At 49.9% G+C, this 17,251-nt stretch overlaps 1 long non-coding RNA gene across 1 annotated transcript in view; it reads left to right on the top strand.

Moving 5' to 3' along the window:
* LOC125169898 (uncharacterized) overlaps window positions 1-14,447 on the top strand; it is a 35,693-nt gene extending 21,246 nt beyond the window's left edge. Inside the window, exons 2-3 of the long non-coding RNA XR_007153833.1 lie at window positions 14,288-14,339; window positions 14,405-14,447. This is a non-coding gene — a long non-coding RNA (uncharacterized LOC125169898). The remainder of the gene's footprint in view (window positions 1-14,287; window positions 14,340-14,404) is intronic.
* Window positions 14,448-17,251: the final 2,804 nt, after the last annotated feature.

Here is a 17,251-nt window from a genome sequence, read left to right as displayed (position 1 = left end):
GGTGGCTTAGTCGGGTTGAGCATCCAACTTCGGCTCAGGTCATGGTCTCACGGTTCGTGGGTTTGAGCCCCGCGTCGGGCTCTGTGCTGACAGCTCAGAGTCTGGAGCCTGCTTCAGATTCTGTGTCTCCTTCTCTCTCTCTGCCCCTCCCCTGCTTGTGCTCTGTCTCTCTCTCTCTCTCTTTCTCTCTCTCTTTCTCTCTCTCTCTCAAAAATAAATAAGTAAACATTTAAAAGAATAAGTACAGTGTCAGCTTGAGCCTCAGCTGACCAATGCCTTCCCTACCTTTGACACTAAACTCATGTTGGACAAGAGTCACGTGGCCGTCTTTCTTAATGAGGACTCGAGGTTGGAGGCACAGGAGAAGTTGAGGACTGTATTACGCCTTGCTTGCTTTTCCTGCGTGCACGTAGAGTGACTCTAGACAAAAACATTGACTTCATAGCAAACCATGCACTTCGCGAAGCCTTGGGCAGAGAGGGTGGAGCTCATACAATGAACTCTTTGCTTTCCTTCTTGTGGCCTTGGCCAGGTCTTTCTGTGACACGGCATCTATTAACCAGAGTCTCCCTGTAAGTTGCAGCTGAAGAAATTTTCCTTGAGTGGAAAAGGCCCAGTGCTCCAAGTCAGACGAGCCAAGTTCAATTCCAGTGTTACTACTTAGCAGTGAAGTTACTTCATCTTCCCGAGTCCCCAAGTATCATCTTTCCATCTGTTAAATGAAGATGCTGCTGTCTGCCTCCAAGGGCTCCCAGATCACCTGTCATTGAGACCAAAGGGCCTAGCAGGTTCCTGGGCATTTTGTACACTTCACAGATACTAACTTCTGTCTTTTTTTTCTTCCTTGCTCAGAAAAAAATGGGGGGGAAGCCTTGACTGACAATTTTTTTCTTGAATTACCGTATATCCCACTTTCTCAGAAAGTATCTGCGGCTCCGTCCAAAATGTACATAATTTATAAAGGTTACAAAATGCTTTCGCAGTCCTTTTAGGGCACACAATTTCCTTCTGATCCTGAGGGCTCTGTGTGTGTGTGTGTGTGTGTGTGTGTGTGTGTGTGTGTGTAGGTGGGGCGGGGGGTTAGATTTACCTAACCCTCTCTGAGAGAGAAAGTGCTAAAAGATGCAGTTTGGGAGAACTGGGCTCTGGAAGGGAGATCAGGGCCCCTGGGGCAGCTTCCTGGGTCACTGCAGGTGTCCGTCCTGTGGAGTCTCCTTCCTGCACCCCTCACCAGCCCCTCACCAGCCCCTCACCAGGCCCTCACCAGCCCCTGCATGCCCGGCCGAGGGATGGAGAGTAGGGCCCCTTGCTTTCTGTTCCGTGCGGGGCACAGATGTTGCAGGCTGGCAACAACAGAGCTCTGGGAACCACCTGTGCTGCTCAGGGACAGCCTGCACTCACTCAGCACCTACCGTGCGGCCGGAGACCGACTCGAGTGTCCTGTAACCCTTGCCTCCCCCAAGCCTCTTAGAAGCGTTGCTTGAACCCAGGGAACCCATTCCTTTGAACCTGGCCTAGTGCCTGGCACCTCATGTTCAATGAGCATTCAGTATGTTTGAACCCAGTCTTGTGACCTGGGTCGGCTCAGACCACGTCCCCGGGCTGCTTTCCATTGCCTTCTTTGGGTGACTTTGAACGAGACACTCTCTCCAAGGTGCTTTCCAGCTCTCGACTTCTCATATTCCACATGTGATGTCACTTTCCGGTAGCTTCTGGTCTCCAGCTACTTCCATCCCCCACTCCAGCCCAAAGACAAGGATCAGCATGGCCTAGGGTTTGGGGATACATATCTAGTCTCACCGGAAACAGATGGCTCCCATTTCTTTCTTTTACATCCAAGACTATAATCCTGGTTCTTAGCATTTGACTTTTCATTGATGTGCTGGAGCTCCCCAAGACCACTCTCGGGTTCAAAAATCGCTCGAAGGAGTCCCAGAACTCAGAAAAGCCCTTACGCTCACGGTCACAGTTTGCTACCACGAAAGGATACAGATTAAAATTGGCAAAGGTAATAGGCGCGGCGGGCAGAGTCCTGAGAGAGCAGGTGTGGAGCTCTCCCAGTGGAGTTGTGTGGACAGTGCTTCCTTCTCCCAGCAATGACGATGGAAGGAAGTGGGCAGGTTTGACAGATACCTAATCTGATTTGAGGAGGTCGAACTGGTCACGTGGGTCTGAAGTTCAAAGAGGAGGCTCGAGCTGGGAGGCATGGGTGTCCAGGGATAACCGGAGCCCTTCAGTGTATGAATTTCCTAGGGGTGGATTTCAGAGAGGGCACGTTTGGCAGGAACTCCAATGCTCCTAAAAATCCCCGGAGGATGGTAAGCCAGCGGGGGGGACCGAGGACCATCGGCCTGCGGTGTAAGAAGGAAGCTGGGAGGAACCATCTAACGTTCCAAGAAAAGGAGGTGGTTAGGGGTCTTGGCTGCACGGAAGGGTTACGTTAGTTGAAGATCGTACAACAGCAGTTGGATCTCGCAGAAATAATTGGTCACGGGCGATGCTGGAAAGAAGCCGTTTCGGAAGCGGGAGGGTGAGTTTAGCGCTTTGCAAGGGAGGGAGAGAGGAGCAGAGAAGCCATGGGGGGCTAATGTAGGTAACTCCGAGGTCCCGCTGAGAACAGACGTGTAGAGAACGGGAAATAGCCAGAGGGGCAGCGCGGTGCGGGGGTGGCTTTGTGTCTTTGTTCTTAAAAGCGGGAGAGCCCTGAGCACGTCAAGGTGCAGCAGGGAAGAACCTAGGGAGAGGCCGAAGATACGGAAGGGAGCGCGAGAAGCGAATGCGGTTCTTGAGAAGGTGGGGGCCGGAAGGCAGGGCCCACGGGGACACTGACGCCGGGAGAGGAGGACAGAGGAAGGGAAGCATGCCCACGGGCACGGGAAGGGTTCCAGAAGCACCACTTGCTCCCCCGACGCCGTGGGAGGGGGCCCACGGGGGCCACTTTTCCGTTCAGTTCGACTCTGCACCCTCCCGCTGACGGCCGACTTGGGCCAGACAGACGGCTGACCCGAGCGCAAGAGGATCCGGGGCTTTCGTGGAGCTGGAGAGGAGTGGGCGAGACGGACGGCCAGGGCCGGAGCTGACACGTGTGGAGCGTGGGCCCTGAGCCGGGCGGCCGTGGCATCTCACTCCCGCAGGAACCCCGGGGAGTGGGCGGCAGTGTGCTTCTGCTTTAACAGACGAAGGCTCGGAGGCGCGGAGAAATTGAATTACTGTCCCGGAAGAAGGGGAACGGAGGGAAACGGCGGGCCTGCGCCGCCAGCCCGGGCTCCTCGCCCTGGAGGCTACACGTGCTCCTCAGGACAACACCGCGCACCAGCTCCCACCCGTAAAGCGCGTCTCAGGGAAACGGCCGGCCCAGATGCCCGTGCGCCCGGCTGTCACCGCTTCTCTGGGGGCAGATCCTGGCTTACGTCAACCTCGTCCCCTCCCCGAAGGCGATTCGCTCGCTTTCCTTCTGGCACCCCGGCAGCCGGCGCGCTGCCCCCGGGTAACCCGCGGCCTCCTCCGCGGGGCTGGTCTCTCTGTGCTTTAATCCTCCTCGGGTTCTCATTATAGCTATTTTCTGCATCCCGAACTGGGGCACGGAAGATTTGTTTTAGCAATCTGCGTGGGAAATCCTAAACGGCTCGCGGAGAAGATGGCATGAGGTTTGAATCTTCCGCCCGAACCTCTCCCCCCCGCAACCCCAGCTCCAAATACGCAGTCGTGTACACGGCAGCGGTATTTGGACGCCTCGCAGGTGTCTCTGACTTCCAAGCTCGAAGCCCCAGGGTCTGATCTCCACCGCTGACCCTACTCCCCTTGTCTGCTCTCCCCAACAGCCCTCCCATCTCAGTTACCAGCATCTCCACAGCTTCCCAGGTATCTCCGTAGGTATCTTGACAGCGATGACTCCACGTGCTTGGGATTGTACCTCTCCTTCTCTCGGACTCCACGTATAATGGGCTGATGTATCCCATTTTTTCTCACTTCAAATCGTGCATGTCCACAGTCCAACCATATGATGGTTACAAGACTACTTACAACAGAAATGTTTTTAATTAAAAAGAATAAAGCAGTGGACTTTGAGTAAAGCAGATGACCCTTCAGGATGCGGTGGGCCTTGTCCAAGCAGTCGGAGGCCTGAAGAGAAAAAAGACTGACTTCCCCCGAGGAAAGAGGGATGCTACCTGCAACTTTGGACTTGAGTTGCAACATCAACTCCTCTCCGGGTCTCTAGCCTGCTGGCCTTCTCTGCAGATTTTGGCCTCCTTGGCTTCCCTAATTGTGTGAGCCATTTATTTTGTATAAATCTCTCTGGAGAAAGAAGAAATACTCTTTCTGGAGAAATGAAGAAACACTCATGACAACCACAGTCGTCATTTCTGCGGCCGTTGATGTGGTCGTAGCTAGTATTTGTAACTACCTTCTTCCACTACCTGTTCCATATCCCCTTTGCCTTCAGCAAAGACCTTAGCTTGTCATGATTTTTGTACCTAGTGGGTGACCCAGACCTTCATTCCCGAGGGGTCTGGGTGTTATGAGTAGCTCTGCTTGAATGGAATAAAGTCCCTGACTTCAATCCTAGGGCATGGTGATACTAAGAGACACCCTAAGGGGTCTTCTGCACTCCAGACACACTCCTCCGTACCTCCTGGTGGAGAGGTGGTCCAGTTTCCCCTGGGTAGTCGGAATCAGTCACCCAGCAGGCACAAGGACTTTCTTCTTTGCTGGTTGATTGAGAGGCACGAGGATCCCAGAGTGGCCAGGTGGCCGTCCTAAGTTTCAGTTCCTTGGAACCATACCTGCCACCCACCTTCCCTCTCTACGACCTCTAGGCCAGCTGGACGCGGGGCGTATATAGGAAACAAACATGTTTGCTGGTGGAACGCTGGGAGTGATAGTGAGCGGCATGCAGGCTGTATGCAGAAGAATGCAGAAGAACTGGCTGGATGTGGTAGGGGGGCATTCTAGACAGAGGAGACTGCAAACGTAAAGGCCTGGGGAGATCAGAATGGGCATGTTATGTCCATCTCCGTAGACACTGAACTGGACTGGAAGGGTGAGGACGAGTGGCTTGGGACGTACGGTGAGATCTCTTGTAAGTTTCCTGTTCTTACATATAAAAATTCCACTTTATCACTAACTCAGGAAGCTTTTCCTGGCTATTCAGAACTGACTGTTATGGGGGGTGCCTGGGTGGCTCAGTGGGTTGAGCATCCGACTTCGGCTTAGGTTGTGATCTCACAGTTCGTGGGTTCAAGCCCCACGTCGGGCTCTGTGCTGACAGCTCGGAGCCTGGAGCCCGCTTCGGATTCTGTGTCTCCCTCTCTCTCTGATTCTCCCCTGCTTGCACTGTGTCTCTTTATCTCTCTCAAAAACAAACATTAAGAAAAAAAAAACCTCTTATTTAGATGCAAGCATTTGGTGAAACTCAGTGTTACCTCTTTTTCACTTTCCCCACCAACTTCTTCCCTTTGTATGAATTCACATGGAATTACCCAAGTGGGGCTTTGGAAATTTTTCTCACATACATACATCTGTTTAAGCCATAAACCAGATTACCGGTTGATATTACAATATTAGTAAGTGGATTATAACATTTTTACAAGGAAACTTTTTTTAAACAGTTTTTATTTATTTTTGAGAGGCAGAGAGAGAGACAGAGCACGTGTCGGGGGAGGGGCAGAGAAAGAGAGAGGGAGACACAGAATCCAAAGCAGGCTCCAGGCTCTGAGCTGTCAGCACAGAGCCTGATGCGAGGCTCCAGCCCACAAACCGTGAGATCATGACCTGAGCCCAAGTCGGACGCTCAACCGACTGAGCCACCCAGGCGCCCCTACCATTCCTTTTTTAAAGTTTATTTATTTATTTTCATAGAAAGAGAGAGTATGGAGGAGGGGGAGAGAGAGAATCCCAAGCAGGCTCCACGCTGTCAGCACAGAGCCCGATGCAGGGCTTGAACCCACGAACTTTCTGGGTTTCTGCACTTTCTGGCAGAAGTTCTGAGAGGGAGGGAGTCGACACAATGTCTTTGTATTTCAGTTACTTTCACCCTTTGTCGGTCGCTCCGTGAACTTTTCTGGAACTTCTTAGGCCCCTTGCCACTCTGTTGAATTCTAGTTATTTATGTGCCAACTTCATTCCCCCCTCCCCTGCACTCTAAGGATGGGCTGGAGCTTTGATTCATCTGTCTATCTTCCTTTCCACTCACTAGAGCCCACCCTTCCCCAGACAGCATCTGGTGCCATCCCTTGCCCACGGGAAGGGCTCAGTACATATTTGCCAGGTGAATGAATGAAGTGTCCCCTCGCTAAGACCCTGCCTAATGGAAGAGACCCATGCGCACACACCCAAGCTTGTCTCCATGGCCTTGTCTCCACTCAGGATTTCTCTACTGAACTTTCATTCTATCAAAAGGCCTAGAACGAGAAGGCAGAGCAGGTGCTTTCAGTAAAGTCCAAATAAGACCAGCAAAGTTGTACAAATGTTGGAAGGAACACATCGAATTCCAACAAAGATGGTCTAGCTCCCAAGACCATCACCACAGTCACTGCCACTGAATCACTGTTGGGTTCCGGAGCCTCGGTGACCCTGCGATTGTAGAGGGCCCCACCCCTGGCTCTCTGCCCTCTCTACTTGCTGCCAGGTTGCTGTCCCATAGCCTCGTCTCTGAATGACCTGAAGCGCATGGTCTGCAAATCCCCACTCGGGGGCTGATGAGCGTCTTTTCCGCAGGAAGGAAATACATCTCAAATAAAGTGGTAATAGTCTGTTAAGTAGCTTTCTTGGAATCAGGACTCCATTCTGGATATGTGGGGGATGGCTACGGTCTCTACCCTCGAGTTTATGTTCTCATTGGGAACATTTAAAAAGTGACGCTAGACGTTAGACATCAGTGTGAGCGTAGCATGATGGGAAACAACAGCCCAGGGTGTGTCCCTGGGGTAGGACGGGATATACTCGTATGTGGCGGGTCTCAGAATCCCGAGAACAGAGCGGTGCCTCTGGGCTGAGCCTGCTTGGGGAGGCTGCCCCCAGGGGACGATCCCGTATTGCCCTGGAAGTAGAAAGTAGCAGCGTGCCCGGGCTGCTGGTCAGCAGGCTGACCTCCCTGGAGCTCGACAGCCAGACTGGCACAATTATGGTGGAAATCAATGAATGGGGTGATTGATGCTTTCCACTCCCCAAGCTGATTTCTTTCTATTTCTTCTCATTACTTGATGAGCCTGTGTGCTAATTAATAGCTGTTACTTCGTCCTCAGCAGCTTAAGCAGCTGCTGAAAATTACGACGGGGCTGAAAACGAATGATTGCCAAGATGCACTAATTACGTCTCAGGGGAAGTGCCCGAGATATCCAGACTATTCTCTCTCTCCCTTCTGGTTGCCTTCCCCTAGTGGGTAAGTTTGCTCTAATCACTTTTGAGGGAAGCAAGCTGCACTGTGATTCTAGCACGTTGGGGTTTGTAAGGGTGAGAGCTGAGAGCAGTACGGAATCTGTTAGCAGAGTGGTCGGCAATCTTTGGAATGAGATGTGCCGAGGCCCAGCCTGGTTTCTGTCTCATGTGCCAGGAAGGGAGATGCTGCGTGTACGTTGGCACAAGAGGTAAAAGAAGGCAGGTGGCAGGATTGGTATGCATTCTCCAGCTCTTGACGCAGACCATCGGCCCTTTCAACCCAGAAGGAAGAGGGTGAGGTGGCAGAAACAGCCCACAGGCCAACAAAAACTCGGAAGGCGCCCTCTGTGCTACGAGGGTGGCTCACTGGACACAGGAGGATCTCACCGCATCGCTTCCTTTGGACTTCATACCGTATGGGTGTCCACGTTTAACATTTTGAGTTGATAGTTAAGGTTTAAAGACCTTGGCTGGAACCTATGTGGATCAGATGTCTTATATTTTTGATCTGCTTCCTTTCGCTAAATAAAATTCGACTAAATTTGTTGGTGTTTGTGGCCAGCACGGCTGGCTCCCTCTCCTTCCCTCAGCCCTCGTTTCTACAGGTGGAGAGCACTTACCATAAGCACCAGAAACTCTTGTCCTGAGGACTTTTCCTCTGTCTCTGAGATCATATGGGGCCTGGATGTTGGGCAAGCCAAGCCAGAAGTGTGGGAGAGTGAATGCCCCAGAAGCAGCCCTCAACCGAGGTTGAAATAATTATTATACCTACACCTACTAGCCATTACAGCACTCCTTAAGCCTAGCTTCCCAGCCTCCCCGTGGGGTAACTCCCAGATGTGTTCTGTGGGTCCCTATGGATTGCTCTCCGAGTGCCCTGTCAGCAACTTGCTTGATAACACTCTGTACTGGTCCTTCCCTTCCCTGCCCCATATCCCAGCCCATCTCATTGGAGTTCCCAGGGATCAATCCCGTCCTATTACACGTTGAATTGTGCCCCCTCCCCAAAGACATGTTGAAGTCCTAAGTCTAGATACTTGTGACTGTGACCTGATTTGGAAATAGGGTCTTTGCACATGTAATCGAGTTACGGTGAGGCCATACTGAATTAGGATGTTCTTCTAAGAAGACGAAAAGAGACACAGAGACACACACAGAAAGGAGGCTGTGTGAATGTGGAAGGAGAGATTGGAGTGATTCATCTACAGGCCAAGGAAGCCCAAGGATGGCCAGAAACCACTATGGGACCTTGAGTCCCTATTTCAGGGTCTGCTTCTCAGGGTCACTAACCTAAGACCAGGTGTATAGGAAAGAATAGATTATTGAGCATTGACTCTTGAATATCTTAATGAACAAGGCATGCCCTTGAACAGAAAGAGGCTCTTCTCTTTAATTTTTTTTTAACATTTATTTATTTTTGAGAGACAGAGCGCAAAGAGGAAGGGGCAGAGAGAGAGGAAGACACAGAATCTGGAGCAGGCTCCAGGCTCCGAGCCGTCAGCCCAGAGCCCGACGCGGGGCTCCAACTCACGAACCGCGAGATCATGACCCGAGCCGAAGTTGGACGCTCAACCGACTGAGCCACCCAGGCGCCCCTAGGCTCTTCTCTTTAACAGACTAAAAGAAACAATTCTATTTCCATAAGGGGAACAAATGTTGGAAAAATCATATACAATATCTGTAGAATAAGTGTGTATGGTATAAATAAGAGAAAGCTGGGAACTGACGCGGTAAATGGTTTCCTTCTCATCCAGTGGGGCCAAAGACACGTCTCTGATTCTCTGCCATTGGAATTTCTTTCCAACAGTTCAGTTGGGCAGTCAGTGCCGCTGTGTCTTCTGCGGATGTGAGATTGGGAAGCGTGGCATCTGGGCCCAGATTTTTGTCCCTCGTGGAGCTGCAGATAACGCAGGGTGGCTGTCACTGTAGAGCAGTCGGTTGAGTCGTGACAGCTTGTCAAAATCGGGAGGCCGAGGGTAATGCTAACATGTAATAGATGTGGACGTCTGAAGCTAGACCTCGCTGTGCAGAATTTCTAAGGACAGCTTTGGGGACTGCTTCCGTGGCGCTGGGACCCTCAGCTCACGAAGGCGTTAAGAAAGAGATCCAAGAAGGAAGGGGGAGGATTGCCAGGAGTCCGTTTGGAGACACCTCGCTTCATCCTGTGACCCCATGCAGAAAGCTGCTGTGTGTGCCCTGCCGGGAGAGGACGCCGTCCTGGAGCGACTTTGCGGTCTGCAAAGAGAGAAGACGTCACCCAACGCCCGAGAGGAGGTGGAGCAACAGGGACTCTCATTTCACTGCTGGCGGGAGCGCGGAACACTCGGCCTCTTGGGGAGACTGCGCGGCGGTTTCTGAGAAAGCTAACCGTACTTTTACCAGACGATCGAGTGACAGGTGCTTACACAAAGGAGTTGAAACCTGCGTCTACCCAAAATCTGCACATGGACGTTTATAGCAGCTTTGTTCATGATCACCAAGGCTTGAAAGCAGCCATGCTGGTCTTCAGTGAGTGGACAACTGAACTGGCCCCTCTGGACAATGGAATACGGGGTTCTCCTTCCACCCGAAAAGAGAGGGTGCCTACGAAACCTTGGGTAAGCCACCATGGTGCAAAGCAACGAAGCAAATACCACTAATTTATTTATTTAAAAAAAAAAATTTTTTTTAAACGTTTATTTATTTTGGAGACAGAGAGAGACAGAGCACGAACGGGAGAGGGTCAGAGAGAGAGGGAGACACAGAATCGGAAACAGGCTCCAGGCTCTGAGCCGTCAGCCCAGAGCCCGACGCGGGGCTCGAACTCCCGGACCGCGAGACCGTGACCTGAGCCGACATCGGCCGCTCAACCGACTGAGCCACCCAGGCGCCCTGCAAATATCACTAATTTATATGGAAAATTTTTGAGCATTCCCAGACCCCCCCCCAAAAAAAACACCAAAAACCTTTCTTAGGCATTCCTGATAACTTAGGACGCATCTTGCTAACCAGGGCAGATATTTTGTCTTGTTTCCAATCTCTCTGCTGAACTTCAAAGGACATAAAACTTCAGTGGCATAACGAAAGTTGCACCCTTACCCCTTCCCGTTTCTGCCCGTGATGTATTTCCCTGTGCGTTTTGGCGTCTCTATTACACACGAAGTTATCATAAGCAATATATGCCATTCATAATGTGTTTTAGGTGGTGTAAAAATGGTGTGCTGTATCCATCGTTCTGGAACTTGCTTTCGTCGCTCAGCTTGCGCAGAGGACTCTCCGTGTGGATCCGTGCAGATGTGGTTCATTTGTTGAAACTGCTACCTAGAATCCCGTCACACAGTGGACCGCACCTCAGAGACTCAGGTCTTTCTTCCTGCAAATGTGGAGACAGGGCTGCAGTGAATGTTCTTTTCACGTCTCCTTGGGAGCATGTGAATTTCTTCTCTCTGGTGGAATCGCCAGGTTGAATCTCCTGGTTCAGTAAATAGGACTTGCAAGGGGCTGGGGCTGGCTGCGGTCATGCTCAACCCAGGACTCAAGGGACATCCCCAGGACTCAGTCTTCCCGTCTCTTAACTCTGTTTTCAAACGCATTGGCTTCATTCTGACATAGACTTTCTCCGTGCAAAATTGGCAGCTCCAGACTTCTCTGATCCGCAGTGTTGGAGTCCCCAAGAGGAGAGACATTCTTTCTCCAAGGGTCCAGCTCTGCCAGGCTGACGTGCCCCTCCGCCACCCCACAGGCACAACATCTGTGCTCTGGCCAGGCTGGTGCAGGAGCCCACAGTGACTTGGGAGAGGCTGGGACATCAGGGAATTGCATTGAGTAGGTGAGGGTGGTAACAATGGAGAGGGGCGGGAATCTGAGCAGGAAGATGGGACAGTTGTCATTTGTAGGAGGGGGGAGGCCAGTTGTTGCCTGCGGTTAAGGCATGTGAATATCATGACTCCAGGGCAATAAGTGATTTTCTTTAGCTCCTACTTGTAGGACGAGGACTCAGTAAGTCCCCTGATCCTCAACCCTGTGGGCATTTCTCTGCCCTTTATTTTATTTTATTTAAAAAAAAATTTAATGTTTATTCATTTTTGAGAGACAGAGAGAGACACAGAGTGCAAGCGGGCGTGGGGCAGAGAGGGAGGGAGACACAGAATCCGAAGCAGGCTCCAGGCTCCGAGCTGTCAGCACAGAGCCTGACACGGGGCTCGAACTCAGAGTGTGGCACCTTGAGATTTTTTTTAATCTTGTTTTATTATTACAATTATGATTACATGTTTGTTGTGGAAAATTTTAGAAAATGCAGAATGTTAGGGAAAAACTCATTCCGAAAGGTAACTGGGCTGACAGGCTGGCATATTTCTTTCTTTTTTTTTTTAAGTTTATTTATTTATTTTGAAAGAGAGACAGGGAGAGTGGGCAGGGGAGGGGCAGAGAGAGAGGGAGAGAGAATCCCAAGGAGACTCTGCACTGTCAGAGTAGAGCCTGACGCAAGGCTCGATCTCACAAACCGTGAGATCATGACCTGAGCTGACACCAAGAGTCAGACGCTTAACCGACTGAGCCACCCAGGTGCCACTATACCTAAGCCATAGACACAATTTTGTACCTGCATCTTCCCCTAAAAAATCATAATTTTTTTCAAGTCTCTGTCTGAACAGTCTGCCAGTGAAGCCCCCAGGTTGGGGCTCCTTGAAGTGCCTTTCCTCAGATGACAGGATGGCCAGGCCCCAGGGCCGGGTTGAGCTTTCCGTGGGGGACCCAGGAGACTCACCCATGGGGGATGCAGCACCTGGGACGAGAGGCCAGGCAGGTCCTGAAACACTTTCAAACAGCCCGACCCTCTTCTTCGAGACCACACTCCTGCCTCCAGGTCAATGAGCAAAGGAATCCAGATGGTTTCCCATCGGCCACCTTGCTGCACAGACACTGCCCGCCAATGTGATGGAGGAAAACCAAGGACTCCTCCGTCCTCAGGCTGGCTCCTCTCCCTTTTTCCTTTTGCTGGCTGGGGGCACATGGTAACATCTAGTCTCTTTGCTGGTTGGGTGCGCGTCCCCCGGAGCCCCCCACCGCCTTACCACAAAAGGATTTTCAAAGACAATTTCTGAGTGTCCGATGGCCTTTCAGACTGACCACAGTTTGAGTCCTGAGCGATGGTTCTGGCACATACTCAGCCCATCTATGAAACGCAAGCTATTTATTCCGCGGTGCTGAGTGGGTCCCAGGGGGCTATTTTCCTCCATTGTGTAAATCCATGCTTAGAGAAGTTTAGCGCACGGATTATGCACTCAGCCAGCTGAAATGATTCGCTGTTGCTATTACAGTCAATGGTGAAAATCACACACACCACTTTGTAAAGTAAATGATTTTTTCACCTGATAGATCAGAATAGCTCTCCAGAGTTGTTAAGGCCTAAACAGTCCATTGAGAGCTTGTGGAGATGGGGGTGGGGGGGCAGGGAGGAGGAAGAGGGGATAGGGGTAGAAGGAATGGGTGGGGGCCAGGAGGGGAGTGTCATCATGTCATTCCTTCCAGAAAGCCGCATGACAAAAATGGGTGCTCACTTTTACTGGAACTCCGATCCTTAGCCACTTCTGTGCTTAATGGGCTCATAAATGTCGCTGAGTCCCTTTCTGTATTTCCAACACAAGTTACTGTTTGGCTGACATCCAGCTCCACTCTTTCTCGGTAAATCGCTTGCAACGTGTGTAAAGAACAGAGGAAGGGCCACGTGAGTGTTAACCGCTTGCAGCCCGGTGCCGCTCTGCTTTGAGGTCTAACTCAAGACCCGCCTCTTGATGAAATATACCTACTCCCTCGATGCTCCCCTTTCCTCTCCATCCTGGTGATGGTGCCAATGCCGATGCCGATGACGACGATGACGGCCATCACCCACTGTGAGCCATGCACCACCCTGTTCTAAGTCCCCTATCTGTGTCAATCAGTCTAAGACAAGAGTGGGCCAAGCTAGTTAATGTCATTCCTGATATGTAGGTCAGGAAACCAAAGCAGGACAGGCTAAGTGACCCGCCTGTGAGTGGTCACATAGTAGGTGCCGGAGACTCACAGAATGCATGCCCGAACGAACGGGCACTCGAGGCAGTTAGGGTGGGTCAGAACGGGGAGTCTTGTGTGTCTGCACAAGTCCATCCTTTCTTGGCCCATCCCCACCAGCACGGGGACAGGTAGGAGCCCCTGGGCAGGAAATTGAGGGCTTTCTGCACGTACCTCAGCCAGTTGCCTACACAACAGACCAGAGAGTCCGCAAGAGACCTTCTCAAGGGGTGGACTGTGGGCCAACCGCATGTCAACACTGGGAGGACAAACTGCAGGTAGTTCTTATGCGGAAGATGGCACTTGTGTCTATTAGGAAGGGAAAAAATGAAAGTGGAGGGGGCGCCTGGGTGCCTCAGTCGGTTAAACGTCCAACTCTTGGTTTTGGCTCAGGTCGTGATCTCACCGTTCATGAGTTCGAGCCCTGCATCAGGCTCTGTGTGGACCGTGTGGGCCCTGCTCAGGATTCTCTCTCTCCCTCTCTCTCTCTGCCCCTCCCCTGCTCACTCGCTCACCATCTCTCTCTCAAAATAAATAAATGAACTTAAAAAAAAATTAAAGAAAAGTGGAGATATTGTTCTGGTGAAGATAGTTTTCGATAATTTTTGGACAATGTTACCACCCCCTTTTTATTGTGATAACATACACATGATATACATTTTAATATTGTAACCATTTTTGCCTAAGAAAATTTATGCAGTTTATTTATTGCTAACAGCAGAATTACAAGGTGATATCATATAGATGCACTCTTGATATGAATGGGATTTTGAGATTCTTAAGATTTCTATTAGTAGGATTCTTCTGTTATGTCCTTTTTTTTTTTTACTGAATTTTTAAATTGAAGTCTAATTAATGTGCAATGTAATATTCATTTCAGGTGGACAATTGAGTGATTCAACAATTCTAGACAATATTCAGCGCTCACGACAGTAAGTATATTCTTTATTTTATTTTATTTTATTTTTAATTTTTTTAACATTTATTTATTTTTGAGACAGAGCATGAACGGGGGAGGGGCAGAGAGAGAGGGAGACACAGAATCGGAAGCAGGCTCCAGGCTCTGAGCCATCAGCCCAGAGCCCGACGCGGGGCTCGAACTCACGGACCGCGAGATCGTGACCTGAGCTGAAGTCGGAGGCTTAACTGACTGAGCCACCCAGGCGCCCCAGTAAGTATATTCTTTAAAAAAAATTTTTTTTTTGTTTTAGAGAGAGAGAGAGAGCATATGAGAGCGTATGCAAGTGGGGGAGGGGCAGAGGGAGAGACAGAAGCTCAAGCAGACTCCACACTCAGCACAGAGCCCGACTCAGAGCTCAGTCCCACGACTCTGGGATCGTGACCTGAACCGGAGTCAAGAGTCGGACGCTCAACCGACTGAACCACCCAGGCGCCCCCACGAATAAGCATATTCTTAATTCCCTTTATCTATTCCATGTACCCCCCCCAACCACCTCCCCTAGATTTCGACCATTTTTAAGTGTACAATTCAGTGGCGTGAAGTACGCTCCCATTGTTTTGCAACTCCCACCACCACCCAACTCCACACCTTGTTCATCTTCCAAACTGAAACTCTGTCTCCGTGAAACAACTCGCCATTCCCCCCCTCCCGGCCCCTGTCAATCACTGTTCTACTGTCTGTCCTGTGAATCCGCCTATTATGGGGGCCTCATGTAAGTGGATGCGTACAATATTTGTCCTTTTGTATCTGGCTTCTTTCACTTGGCAGGTGTCTTCAAAGATCCTCCGTATTGTAGCATGTCAGAATTTTATTTCTTCTTAGGGCTGAATAATATTTCATTGTATGCACAGGCCACATTCTGTTTATGTATTCATCTGTTGATGGACAATTGGGTTCTTTCCACGGTTTGCTTATTATGAACAGTGCCGCTGTGAGCATAGGTTACGAGGGTCCGTTCGAGTCCCTGCTTTCAATTCTGTTGGGTACATACCTAGGAGTGGGATTGCTGGATCATATGGTAGCTTTATTACATTTGTTTTGGAATGTAGACATTATTTATTTATTTATTTTTTATTTATTTATTTTTTTAATAAATTTTTTTTTTAACATTTATTTATTTTTGAGACAGAGAGAGACTGAGCATGAACGGGGGAGGGGCAGAGAGAGAGGGAGACAGAATCGGAAGCAGGCTCCAGGCTCTGAGCCATCAGCCCAGAGCCCAACGCGGGGCTCGAACTCACGGACCGCGAGATCTTGACCTGAGCTGAAGTCGGACACTCAACCGACTGAGCCACCCAGGCGCCCCTGTAGACATTATTTATAAAGATCATTGTTCTCAACCAATCAGACCTAATACCTCCTTTTATTGACATTAAAAAAAATGAGGTTAGAAAGCACATAATGTAAAACATTACCATATATTGGGGCACCTGGGAGGCTCGGTCAGTTGAGCATCTGACTCGATTTCGGCTCAGGTTCTGATTCCACAGTCGTGGGATCGAGCTCCAAGTCGGGCTCTGTACTGAGCATGGAGACTGTTTGAGATTCTCTCTTTCTCTCTGTCTCTCTCTCTCTCTCTCTGTCTCTCTCCCTCTGCCCCTCTCACTCTCTAAAATAAAAAAAAATTACCATCTTTCAATTACACTTCAATAAATAATAAAATAAAACATTATCATTTTAACCATTTTTAAGTGCATAGTCCGATAGTGTTAAATATATTCACACTAGCGTGAAACAGATCTCCAGAACTTTTTCATCTGGCAGAACTGAAACTCCATATGTGTTAAACAACTCCCCTTTCGCTTCCCCCTGGCCCCTGGGAACAACCATTCTACTTTGTTCCTATGAATTTTTTTTTTAACGTTTATTTATTTTTGAGACAGAGAGAGAGCATGAATGGGGGGGAGGGTCAGAGAGAGAGGGAGACACAGAATCCGAAACAGGCTCCAGGCTCTGAGCTGTCAGCACAGAGCCCGACGCGGGGCTCGAACTCACGAACGGCGAGATCATGACCCGAGCCGAAGTTGGACGCTCAACTGACTGAGCCACCCAGGCGCCCCCGTTTCTATGAATTTGACTACTTTCGATACCTCGTACAAACTGGAGTCATTCAGTTAATAACAAATATTTTGTGATGCCACTATATCATGTTGAAGTGAAATTCACTAACAGCACTTTCTGAAAACATCATTTTGAAGGGAAAAAAAGTGTAATGTCCTAACCGTACTATGAAGGAGAAATGAAAGAAATTGATAATGAAATGCATATTCCAACATGTAAACGCTGAGGTTTGGCTCCACCGAAAGACATATAGAGTAGTGAGAAGGTGACACCCGTACAGTTTTTGGAGAACCGGTGTGAACGGGGATGGCTACGGATGCGAACCGGACCAGGAGGGTGAACACAATGGGAGCCACAGCACGTTGTAGGCAAGGGCAGGATGTTTTGAAATGGTACACATTTGGTAAACTTCCAGCAAGAGCCCAGAAACAGTGTTCCCTCAAATTGCTCAGCACCTTGTGTTTAATGTGTAAAAACCTCTGTGCGCGTTATGTGAAAGTCAAGCCTCAGATCGTTGTAAACACTTTTTTCACCAGCAATAATGTCCGCCAGGACTTTTGGGGGAGAAGAAAAAAAAAGGAGACACGAAGGAGATTGTCGTTGGGCACTGGAGAACATCTAGCAAACCTGGTCCCACCCACAAAAGGCCTGAGGTAACCCCATCAGTGTGGTAACAACATCACCCGTAATGTTCCCAAAACGCCCCTCAAGGGGCAGTATATACAGGCAGAAACACAAAACAAATGTGCACCTTCATAAATCACAACAACAAAAAACCAATACCCTGTTAACCCCCACCCAGGTCAAAAAAATAATACCTTG

This window comes from Prionailurus viverrinus, chromosome B4, assembly GCF_022837055.1.
Source record: "Prionailurus viverrinus isolate Anna chromosome B4, UM_Priviv_1.0, whole genome shotgun sequence".
Lineage (NCBI taxonomy): Eukaryota > Metazoa > Chordata > Mammalia > Carnivora > Felidae > Prionailurus > Prionailurus viverrinus.
The sequence above is the reverse complement of the archived record's forward strand: the minus strand, read 5'-3'. Positions and strand labels throughout refer to the sequence as shown.